Source organism: Anser brachyrhynchus, assembly GCF_964034855.1.
Source record: "Anser brachyrhynchus genome assembly, chromosome: 1".
Classification (NCBI taxonomy): domain Eukaryota; kingdom Metazoa; phylum Chordata; class Aves; order Anseriformes; family Anatidae; genus Anser; species Anser brachyrhynchus.
This window is the reverse complement of record NC_137694.1, coordinates 164,280,511-164,292,658: the sequence shown is the minus strand read 5'-3', so window position 1 is coordinate 164,292,658 and position 12,148 is coordinate 164,280,511. Positions and strand designations below refer to the sequence as shown.

Sequence of the window (12,148 nt, the reverse complement as noted above, 5' to 3'; positions counted from 1 at the left end):
CCAGACTTAAATAGGCTTAAATAGACTTAAAATTCTGAGATCTGGAATTTTTCTCACTTAAATATCTGTGTTTGAAATAGTTATCATAGACTCCCTTTATGCACAAGGGAGAGAAGAAGTAGGCACATCTAGAGTGAAATTCATTTGATCTGTTTCAAAAGTCTGCCTTACTGCAAGAAGACTATCACTCTCTTTAAAAGCTCTCTGTATAGGCATGTAGAACGAGATGATGCTCAAATGTGTCTCCATAGTGAGACCCATGGCCAGATGAAAACTCAGATGTCTGAAACATCTAAAAAGTGCAGCTGGTTTTTTAAAAACTCATTAAGGAAAACACACACACACACAAATCAGTTTTGCCTGCCTTTGGTTGTTTAAATGCAAGTTATGAAGTTATGGCTAAATCAGCCATTTCTAAATGGGGAGAAGTGCTTGACACATGAGCTTAACTCTCTAAACATCCCATGGTGATATAATGTGCTTTCTTTCTTATGCAATCCAGTGCTAGAAAATTACCTAGCTGGCCCAATATTTTGCTGAGAGAATAAACCAAAGCAAAGCAAAGCAAAAATATAGACTACAAATTTATAGGTGCATGCAACAACAACAGAAATTGAAATCCACATAGATATACTTTTACCTTTATATTGACTGGCCTTTCATTGTCATTTAATATCTACTTCAAGGTCAAATCTGCTAGTAATTGCTTTAGAGGAGTTCAGTGCTGAGCAGATTATATTCAGGTGAACTGCCATCTGTATTTTAAAGTGCAGACATGTTTCAATATTCTGTGCCTGACCTAGTCATATCCATTAGAATCACTTAGTTTTGTGAGACATCATGAACTGAATATGGTCAGACAAGCTATTTCCTCTGTCTTTTCTACAGTGTCACTGATGTCACCTGCTTCTCAAGCAGCCGAAAGTTGCAAACAGCTCCACTTCAAGATTCCTACAAAAACAGTATAGATGTGGGCAGCCAAGTATTTTTAGCTGATCACACTTTAGACTTCTGTCAAGATGGGCCAGTTAAGTTATGAAAGAGGCAGATAGTGTCATTATTTTATTTCTAAAGCTGCAAAATATTATTAATTAAATATATATATATTTCTTTAATAAGAAGAATAAACTTCATGGAATGACTAGATTACTCAAAGTTCCCCAGAAAAATGAAACATCTGATAAGAAACAAAATGAGAAAAAAAAATCATAAATCGTAACACAGCAGGTATTAATGATGAAGGGTAAGAAAAAAAGAAAAAGAGAGAGAATATTAAGCTGTTTGGACCAGTAGGTATGTTAAAGTGTGCTCTTTTCTTTGCTTTCACTAACAGCATCCATGTAAAATTTCTGCAAAGAAAAAGCCTATTAATCTTCACACAGGGCCAGGAGCATATTAGAAATTATGTCAAATGTGCACCACCACCTTTTAAGAGAATGAAACACTCTTTTGAAACTGTTATCAGTTAACTATGCCACGTTTGCTGATGATAGTAAACTGGGAGATCCTGTTTACTCTCTGGAGGGATGAGAGGACTTGCAGAGGTATCTAGACAGATTGGACCACAATGCCAATCATTGGCATGAAATTCCACAAGAGAGTATGCAGGGTTCTGTACTTGGGATGGAGTAATGCCAGACACAGGCACCTACTGGGAGACAAGTGGCTAGAGAGTAGATCAGCAGAAAGGGATGTGGGGGTTGACAGCTGCTCATTGACAGCAGGCTCAAAATGAGTCAGCAGTGTGCACTGGTAGCCAAGAGGGCAAACCACATATTTCAGAGGTTCAGGAGAAGATCATACATATAAAGAAAAATTTCTTTGCTCTGAAGATGGTCAAACACTGGATCAGGATTCCTAGAGAGGTGGTGAATGCTCCACAGCTGTCAATTCACAGCTGTTCAAGAGGCATTTGGATAATAGCCTTAATAATATGTTTTAACTTTTGATAAGCCCCTGAAGTGGTCAGACACTGATGGACTTGATGATCTTTGTAGGTCTCTTTCAATTGAACTATTCTATTCTATTCTATTCTATTCTATTCTATTCTATTCTATTCTATTCTATTCTATTCTGTTCTGTTCTGTTCTGTTCTGTTCTGTTCTATTCCATTCCATTCCATTCCGTTCCATTCCGTTCCATTCCATTTGCAGAGGTTTGCTTCACAGATAGCAGGATTAGAATATAGTGGTGAAGGTCTGAAAAATAATGCATTGATTTCAGAATAAATATGGAAGATAAATGTTGTTCTCGTTTGCCTTTATACACAAAAAGCCATGTGTGAAAAGTTTTAAAATGCATTTTATTGCATATGTAGGAGAATGTTATAGAAATTATTTTTGCAGTTTAGAATCACGTATTTTGTATACTCACATGAAAAATCACTCATAATCACACCTGAAAATACCTTTTGTAACAGCTTTACTTTGCATTTATTATTCTACTTTTCTAAATTTATATCTGTGTTAAAGTATTTTTATGGCAAATGTAAATGTGAGATAAATGCAAAACATTGTAAACTTCTGTTACACAACTGAGAAGAAAAAAGTTTTTTAGTTATTTCTAAGCTCAAATTTTGAATAAATAAGTATTAAATATATTAAAAGAATTCAAAATGTGCTCTTTGGCAGAAAACAAATAAACAAACAAACAAGGAAAAGAAAATGCATCAGGGGAATAAAATCTGTTAGCCTGGTGACAGAATTTGTCACCAAAGGTCTACATCTAACTGTGAAAAGAATTAATAGATTTGGTAATTTTTGTTTGTTTTCTCAGAAAGCAGAAACCAATACAGGAATATATTCTGGAAGGCCTATGGAACAATTTATTATATATGTTATAAATGTCAACTATTAGCTGTCTTTTAAGTACTAGAGACACCTGTCTTTATACTCTTGATGCTGAAAAATGCCATTCAGTGCTGGGAAAAAAATGTTGATCGAGCAATTTTGAAGACAGTGATAGGGAGCAAAGGAATTTACACAGCAGGCATTACATGAGTTTTAGTAAAAGGTAGCTATAGTACTTGTTTTAGTACTTCAGCAGATTTAAAAAATGTCTTGAAGCACAGATGTTAGAAGCAAACCATCTTCCAAATACTGTTGCAGAATATGTACACAAAATTAAAGAATCTTTAGTATTGTGTGCAGCTGTTAAAAATCTCTGAGCAAAATGAAGCATTTTAGACATTTTTTGTTCTACACAATTTTGTGGCAGGTAACAGCCATTAAAGTTTAAAGTTATAAAAGGACCTGAGCTTTCTGACATGTAAATCATAGGTAAAAGCAAATCACCAAAATTGTTATTTCCATGTAAAAGACAAACAAACAAACAAAAAAAACAACTTTTAAGCAAGCTTAAAAATCTAAGTATCTTGTGGTAATCTTATGGCAAACAAGGCATTAACCATATATTGATGAAATTATAAAATTATTTAGAAGCTCAAGGAAGCAGGTAGCATAGAAATGAAAAGTGAAATTATAAAGATTGATCTAATCAACTTCTGTGGAAATTCATCTAAAATATTTTTTTTGTTATTATTATTATTTTAGGAAATGACTTGTAATGAAGAGGTCACCACCACATCAAGGATCTATCAAGATGTACTAATCCTAATGCTTTCATAGCATTTCTGACTCTCATAATAAGAACAGAAATATAATGTGTGCTTAATCTCTCCAAGTGTTCAACCACCACCAACAACAAAAAAGTTCTGAAAAAGGTCCAATTTATGTAGCTGTTTACAAAAATTAATACCTAATGCTAACAACTGACCTACATGATCTGAACAGGGGATGAAAAAGGAAGTTTTATTTTAACAGCCATGGGCTATATACTGGGAAATGTTCGGATTCTTAAAGAGTTGATGTAGCAGATATAGGTCTTTTTTTCCTCTGGTCTGTGGTAAGAAGTGAATATTAATAGCAGAATCCTTAAGCCATAAGCAATATATTTGTTAGCTGCCATATTCTGGGTTATTTTTGTAGCGTTATTATTAAAAACAAACTCTATGAAGAAACCGAGTGGATAGACTCATCAGGATGTGTGAATTTTCTCAGGGTAGTCAGGAACTAGGCTATTAATAAGACCAATGGAATGATATAGATGCAGTTGTAAGGCACTGCTAAGAATTTACACTTCTCATGCAACACTTCCATATATGCACCCAGTATCACAAGCAAACTCTCCGAAGGACCTGTGTTGGAAGGTGATAGCATATCTACTTAAGATTTATAAAAGAAATTAACAATAAAATAAAAATAATAATAAAAAGCAAGTGTTTCACACTTATTCAATATAGTTAAATCCATATCTGCCAAGAATTTCAGAAAACTCATGGTTAATGACAGGTAAAGAAAACTGATGAAAATTCTGTGCAATTTTGTGATGTTTGATAATTTACACATGGAAAAATAACCTTCATTATATTTAAGTAGTGCTGAGTTTCAAGTGATCCAATGTAATTCAAGAAAGTGGTTTTGGTGTGGTTTATTATTATTATTATTATTATTAAACAACTAACTCAATAGCTATTAGAAGGGAAAAGTGTTAGAAAACAGTTGGAAGAGAATTGGGAACAAAACAGAAAGTATAGCAAATGCATCTACATTTTGATTTCTGTTAGAGTCATCCCACTTTAAAAAGGGTATCCCAGAATCAGAGAAGAAGAAATGTGTAATAAACATAATGAATTAATTCCCTATGAGAAATTATATAGGCTGACATTCCTGTTCCTGAAGGATAATAATGAGCCTGATAGAGCTCTGCTCTGATTCTATGTGGCAGTCCTTATGCCTGAAACTGCTGAAAAATTGACTGTTTAAAATTAATTCAAAATTTATCTTGATGTTTACTGGAAGCAGCTAAAGTAAACATATATGCATAGTAAGAAAAAAATAATCTACTAGACATCATTCTAATAAAGAAGATGTTAAAATAAACATACAGGTAATTTGGAGGAAAGGGTGCAACCCTTGAAAGGAAGGTAGGTTTGCAACATCCACTGCCATGTTTACAACATGGAAGCTGAAGTTTTAAGTAATTACTTGAAACTGTCAGCTTTGTCCATCATACCTAGAAAAAAATGAAGATAATTTGTCCTGCTTTTTTACTTAGATGTCTGGACTACCGACATAACCTTGGCAGGGCAGACCAATGACAGGTGAAATATACTAAAATATTAAAATTATGTCTTAGATGAACTCCATATATGCATTTCAGATGCAATTGAAAATACCTTCATTTCATATATGATTTCTTGTTCCTGGCAGCAAATATTGTCACTTATTAAATATAAAAATTTAGTCTGAATACTCATGTAACAGGCTGATCCACAAATTATAAAATATTTATTTTTAGTGATTTGGTATTCAAGTTCTTTGACAGGCATTAAGGAAAAAAATAGTAAGAGGAGCAGCAGTATCATAGACTCATAAAAGTATTATAGACTCATGGTTTAGGTGGTTTAGATTGGAAGGGGACCTTAAAGGAACCTTAATGATCATCTGGTTCCAACCCCCCTGCCATGAGTAGGGACACCTTCCACTAGACCAGGTTTTCCATCCAAACTGGCCTTGAACGCTTCCAGGGATGGGGCATCCACAACTTCTCTGGGCAACCTGTTGCAGTGCTACACCACTCTCACAGTAAAGAATTTCCTCCTTATATCTAATCTAAACCTACCCTCTTTTAGTTTAAAACCATTACTCTGTGTCCTATCAATACATTCCCTGATAAAGAGTCCCTCTCCTACTTTCCTGTAGGCCCCCTTTACGTATTGGAAGGCTCCTATAAGGTCTCCCAAGAGGAGAGATCTTCCCCTCTACAGGCTGAACAATCCCAAATTCCTCAGCCTATCCTTGTAGGAGAGGTGCCCCAGCCCTTACTCCTTGTCCTCTTACTACACTCCCTTACAAGGAATCCCTCTCCTGCTTTTTTGTAGACCTCTTTAGGTACTGAAAAGGTGCAATAAGGTCTCCTGTAGCCTTCTTGTCTCTAGGCTGAACAGATACAGCTCTCTAAGCCTGTCTTCATAGCAGAGGTGTTCCAGGCCTCTTATCATCCTCATGGCCCTCCTCTGGACTTGCTTCAACAGGTTCATGTCCTTATTGTTGGGGGTCCCAGAGCTGAACTCAGTAACTCAGTGCTCAAGGTGTAGTACCCTAAAGAAAAAGAATCTTAGTTAGATACAAGCAGAAAAATGAAATGGAAAAAGAGTTTGAGTTTAAAAAAAAAAAAAAAAAAAAAAAAAAAAAAAGGTGAAACTCCAGTTGAAGTCTAATTAGACTTTTTAAAGGCTTCTGGATTGCAGTTTTCTAATTGTAACTCATGTGCATTCAGGGTCCTGAGTGGACCAACAGGTTGTAATTACTGACAGTCATACAGCTCTGTAAGCCTCCTCCGTGTTACTGTATTTCCAGTTCCAATTTGAGCTTTAGCCACCTATGATTAAGATATGTTCTGATATGGTTCATCTATGCAACCTTAGGCTATACTTAAGTGAAGACACTTAAGTGAGAAAAAGCTGTGAGAAGCCTCATCAGAGTCCTGTGTATGCACTACCTGCCTAATTGGCTTGAGGGCAGCATTTCAGCACAGCCCTTGCTCTGATTCATGTTCTGAGCTCTACTCTGTCCTTTTACCTTATTGACCCCAACTGTATTGCCTGGCTTGGTTTGGGGCTTGTGTGGTCACTGTGGACTTGCGCAGCCATCACTGGACTCTTAGATGATCCCCAGTTGCCATCCTCATCCCAGACTTGCTCTTCTGGTCAAGTATCATGGGATCGCACACTTTGATAAGTTGTTGCCCTGGTAGCCTCCCCTCTCCCTCGGCTCCTCACTCCATATTCTTGCAGGCAGTCTGATCTCTCTAGCTTTCAGCCAAGTATATTCTAATGCAGTTTCTAGTTCTGTAATTAATTAAACATTGCATAAACTGTGAAAACAAGACTAAAATCTGAGAGAAAACTTACATTCTTGCTCCAGAAAAACTCTGATGACCCAAACAGAGGGCCTGTCCGGAACTGTGCTTATATGGTTCTTCCTCTGGCTGCAGGGAGTGCCAGAGCCTGCTGCTGCCAGGGGAGAGTGGCAGGTATTCCACCTGTGTGAGGTGCAAGCAGGTGGAAGATCTGGTCAGTGTGGTAGCAGAACTGAAAGAGCAGGTTGAGAGACTGAAGACCATCAGGGACTGTAAGAGGGAGATTGACTGGTGGAGTAGCTCCAGTAGTGCCAGGTAGATACCCCACAATTGGTGGTGGACCCCCTGCCCTGCCCCTGTCAGATCCCCCCACAGGGGACCTGCTCCTTTGTGGGTTCTCCACAGTCTACAGCTTCCTTCAGGGCATATTCACCTGCTTCAGCATGGGTTGCCCATGGGTGGCAGCTCCTGCAAGACTGCCTGTTCCTGAGTGGGCTCCTCTCCACAGGCTGCAGTTCTGGCCCAGAGTCTGTTTCTGTGGGGGCTACAGCCTCCTTGAGGTGAGATACACCTTCTCCACCATGAGCTCCTCTGTGGACTGCAGTGTGGATATCTGCTCCGTCGTAGTTTGCAGAGGGACAGCTGTTGTGGTTTAACCCGGCTGGCAGCTAAACACCACACAGCCGTTCGCTCACCCTCCCCCCTCCCTCTCTGGGAAGGGGGAGAGAAACGGGAAAGTGAAGCCTGTGAGTTGAGATAAAGACAGTTTATTAAGACAGAAAAATAATAATAACAATAATAATAATAGTGATAATGATAATAGTATTAATAATAATAATGTGTAAGAAACAAGTGATGCACAATGCAATTGCTCACCACCCGCTGACCGATGCCCAGCCTATCCCCGAGCAGCCGCCGCCCCACCCCAGCCAGCCACCCCTATATATTGTTTAGCATGACGTCAGATGGTATGGAATACCCCCTTGGCCAGTTTGGGTCAGCTGTCCTGGGTCTGTCCCCTCCCAGCTCCTGCTGCACCCCTAGCCTGCTCGCTGGCAGGACAGAGCGAGAAGCTGAAAAGTCCTTGGCCTGGTGTAAACACTGCTCTGCAACAATTAAAACATCAGCATGTTATCAGCGCTCTTCTCATCCTAATCCAAAACATAGCACCCTACCAGCTACTATGAGGAAAATTAACTCTGTCCTAACTGGAACCTGCTGCTCCACCATGGTCCTCCTCTTTCCACTGTCTGGAGCACCTCTTCCCTCTCCTTCTTCACTGTCCTTGGTGTCTGCAGGGTTGTTTCTCTCACATTTTCTTACTCCTCTCTCCCAGATGCTGTTGCACAGAATTGTTCACTTTCTTAAATGTGCTCTCACAGAGGTGCAAACAGAGTCACTTATCAGCACATCTTTGTCCAGTAGAAGAGCTGTCTGGAACTTGCTCTGTCTCTGACATGGGATTCTTCCCACAGAGGCCACCCCTGCAGCTCCCTACCACTACCAAATCCTTGCCACATAGACCCAATGCAACGGACTGTGGGTGGACAAACTACTTCACCATGGTCCTTGAGCTGCAGGGGAATTTCTGCTCCTGTATCTGGAACACCTCCTCCCCACCTTCTTCTCTGGCCTTGGCACCTGCAGGGCTGTTTCTCACACTTTTTTTTTTTCTTTTTTTTTTCTTTTTGCTTTGTTTGTTGCTTTGTTTTGTTTTGTTTTGTTTCGTTTTCCACTCGCTCCTCTCTCACATATTGATCCTCAGTGTTTTTACCCTTTCTTGGGTATTTTTTCACAGAGGCACCACCACCACTGCTCGCTGGCTCGGCTTTGTCCAGCAGTGGGGCCCTTAGCGAGCCAGGTGGAATTGTTTGTGTCTAGAATAGACCAGCACCTGGGCTCTCCTCACAGGGACCATCACTACAGCCTCTACCTCACACTCCACCAAAAAAAAGTTGCCACTTATGCCCAACACAATTTGGAAATGTATATTGTCTGATGCAGCCTGTTGACACCAATTCACATCCCTTCCTTGTTGAGGTGTTCCAACTTCCTCAGTCTAATTTACTTTGTCACAAATTTGGTTTACATGAAAATAACGTATTTTCAGTGCTCATTGGGTGCACCTGAATATTATTCCTCCCTCTTCCCCCATCTCTTAAAATGCATTTTATAGATTATTATTTAGAAGTTAAAGCTTAAACTCAGCAGTTGTATTTTACAGTCAGCTTTTTCTCAGTTCCTTGTTTGCCAACTTAGCTGTACTTCTTGCCTTTATGAGCTACCATACCATCTGCATAACAGTACCTCCCACTGATTGAATACGGTTTGTTTGTTCTTTGTTCTTTGTTCTTGTGATGTGCTGAAAAATCATTTTTGAAAAACGAGTTTCCTCCTCATCATGTCTATTTTCTGTTTTTCATCATGTACCTATTAATATCAAAAATAACTCCAGAAGACACATAGAAGAACCTACTTCTATGTAATGCAAAGAATAGCAAATTCTGACTTTTATTTTTTCTTACATTTTTCCAAAAAAAGGATTTTTAGTAGATTAAACAACAAACAAACAAAAAGTTATTTAATGGTTTTAGCCTAAAGGGCTTGAAAACATTGTCAAAGCTTTTACGGTTTGAGATCCTCAGTCTCAGGTGTTCCAGGTTTTTCAGGAAAGGATGTGTGTATCACTGGCATATCTAGAACTCTGGTATTAAAGTATTTGGAAAATGACAGAACAACCTTTTCATTTTTTAGATTCCTATGTATACTTTTGTTTTCTTCATCCTATCCTGAGTATTATTTTCTCCACACTAATTGTCAAAATGTTATTTCTTACATGTTAGAAATATACAAGTTTTAAAACTGGAAGAGTCACCTCAGATGTGCTTGGTTTCTCAGTAAATGCAGCCTTTAAAATATATTTTGGAAATTACAAGAAAATAGTTCATTAACATAGAGTAAATATTATATTTTAAATCCTAAGCGGAGTTTATGCACAGAAGAAAGTGTGTACTTTATGCAATATTACTTCTTGTAGAGAGAAAAATAAATAAATAAATCACAGAAAAACAGCAGTGCTTAGTGGTCGCACCTGAATAACATCTCCCCACCCCCATCTTAAATTGCTTTTATATATATTATCATTTAAAAATTAAAGCTCAAAATCAGCAGTTGCATTTTAATTTTTCTTTGGATATATTTGCCTTTTTTTAACTTCATAGTAATGCATTTTTTATTATTTTTTTTAATGTTGAATCTAATTCTAATGATATATCAAAGCCATGAATTATTTTCTTTATATTAGGTATTATAACAAACGGTGGAGAATAAAAATGATAATGTTTCTTTAATTTTATGTCACTGATTAGATTGTTCTTCAGAAAATATACATGTATTTCACATTAGTCTTTGTTTTTACTGTCACCACAATCTACTTAAATGAAATCTGTTGTTCTGAAACCTCTCTTCTTAACAGCTCTCTTTTTTTTTTCTTTTTTTTTTTCTTTTTTTTTTCCCCTTCTAAAAATAATGCCTACTGCTTACTGAATGTTTGTTAAATTATGGTACAAATCAGCATAACAAGAAATTGAAACCTGTTCAGAATGCTCAAACTATGTGTAAGATTCTCTTAATCTTAAATTTCTTCTTACTAGAAAATGTTATTAAGAAGTCTAAATATATTATGTACAGAGAAAAGGGAAATGAGGTTTTAAGACAACTGTTTAAACTCCACTTGTCTTTGTAATTCCTGTAACTTCATTTTGAAAAATCTTAAAGAAACAAGAAATTAGGCATATTAAATAATAACAGTTTAAAGTTAAAATAGATGAACATTGGATGTTATGAAAATATTTGGCTGTATTCAGTTTGGAGCATCCTTTTGGAGAATTTTTGGGGGCTTCAGTTTCACTTGGAAAGACAACTAAAAAGGAAATAAAAAAGGAGGAAGGTGCAATTAGTAAGTATTTTTGCCTAATTGTCATTATCATAATATTCTTTAAATGCCCATTTTATTTCCACCTTCTGAAAAAAAAAAAAAAAAGAAAAAAAAGCATTTCAGTGAAGCTCCTTGTTCATTCTCGGAAAACAGTTAACACTGATGTATAACTCCATTTTCTAGTTAGGTACTGAACATACCCTTGGGGGCATGTTTTAGGTGAGATTTCACACTAGAGGTGTTTCATCCTAGGCTCTCAGCTAGACTCAAAGCTGGAAATAATCACGAATGTGGACAGTGGAATTGCATCTCAGAAGCTCCTGGATGTCATGATCATTCTGTGGCTCTAACCCCTCTGATGTTTGCCCTACCCCTTTTCAAACCTTTAGCCTTTTTGTCATCTTTTGGCCTTATCCAAACCATCTGCTCTTAGTAATCTTTCCTTCTAATTCCTGGTGGCTACCCACCCTATATTCTTGTACTTTTTATGCCTGTCATTTTTGTATAAACTACAAACTCCATTGTTTGGCACATAGATGAAGAGTAAAACAATAGCTCACTAATTTTCTCACATAAACAGCTTGCTTGAAGAACCTGCATATGTGAAGCATTCCATGTGAAGCATTCCATACACACAGCTTTGATCCTTCCCTCCCTATAAACTAGTATGTGCACAGACATGAAGGTCAGTCTCTAGTTTATGCCTGACAGAAGCTCCACAATGCTTAATTAGATTGATCAAACATGTTTGAAAAATAGATTGCTATATATATTATCTTTATAGACTTATTTGGTATTCTATTATTGTGTTTAATTTATTTGGGATGGTTATAAGAAATAAACAGAACTCCGAAATTGCATGCAGTGTAGAGTCTCTGGTAGAACGTATGGAACTATGTGGTATTATTAATGTACACATTCATAGCAAGTGTGTACATTTATATATGCATATCATTTTGTCCAGGGTAATCAATTTAAATTCTTTAATCTGAATATCACCAGCTCAGCTAATAGAGCTCATACTGGTTATTTATATTTTTTTTCTTTTTTTTTTTTTTATTTTTCTGGGACAGAGATTCAATGTGAGGATAAATAGAGAACAAACTTTCACTGAACACAAATAAGACAAATAAATTCAACCTGGAAATGACAGAATCAAATACCTTAAAATTAAAAATCTGTGGGTCCTGAGGGAACTGGTGGATGAAATTGCTAATCCACTACGGATCATATTTGAGGAACTGTGGCAGTCTCATGAAGTTCCCACTGACTGGAAGAGGGAAAACACAG

At 37.2% G+C, this 12,148-nt stretch overlaps 1 long non-coding RNA gene across 2 annotated transcripts; it reads right to left on the bottom strand.

Moving 5' to 3' along the window:
* Nucleotides 1-1,498: 1,498 nt before the first annotated feature.
* On the bottom strand, nt 1,499-9,409 carry LOC308187807. Of its 2 annotated transcripts, XR_013944933.1 has the most exons (4): nt 7,798-7,830; nt 7,355-7,665; nt 6,974-7,104; nt 1,499-6,161 (listed from the first exon to the last, which is right to left on the bottom strand). It is a non-coding gene; the product is annotated as an uncharacterized lncRNA (long non-coding RNA). The 2 variants fall into 2 exon arrangements; XR_013944932.1 differs by having other exon boundaries at nt 7,355-9,409.
* Nucleotides 9,410-12,148: the final 2,739 nt, after the last annotated feature.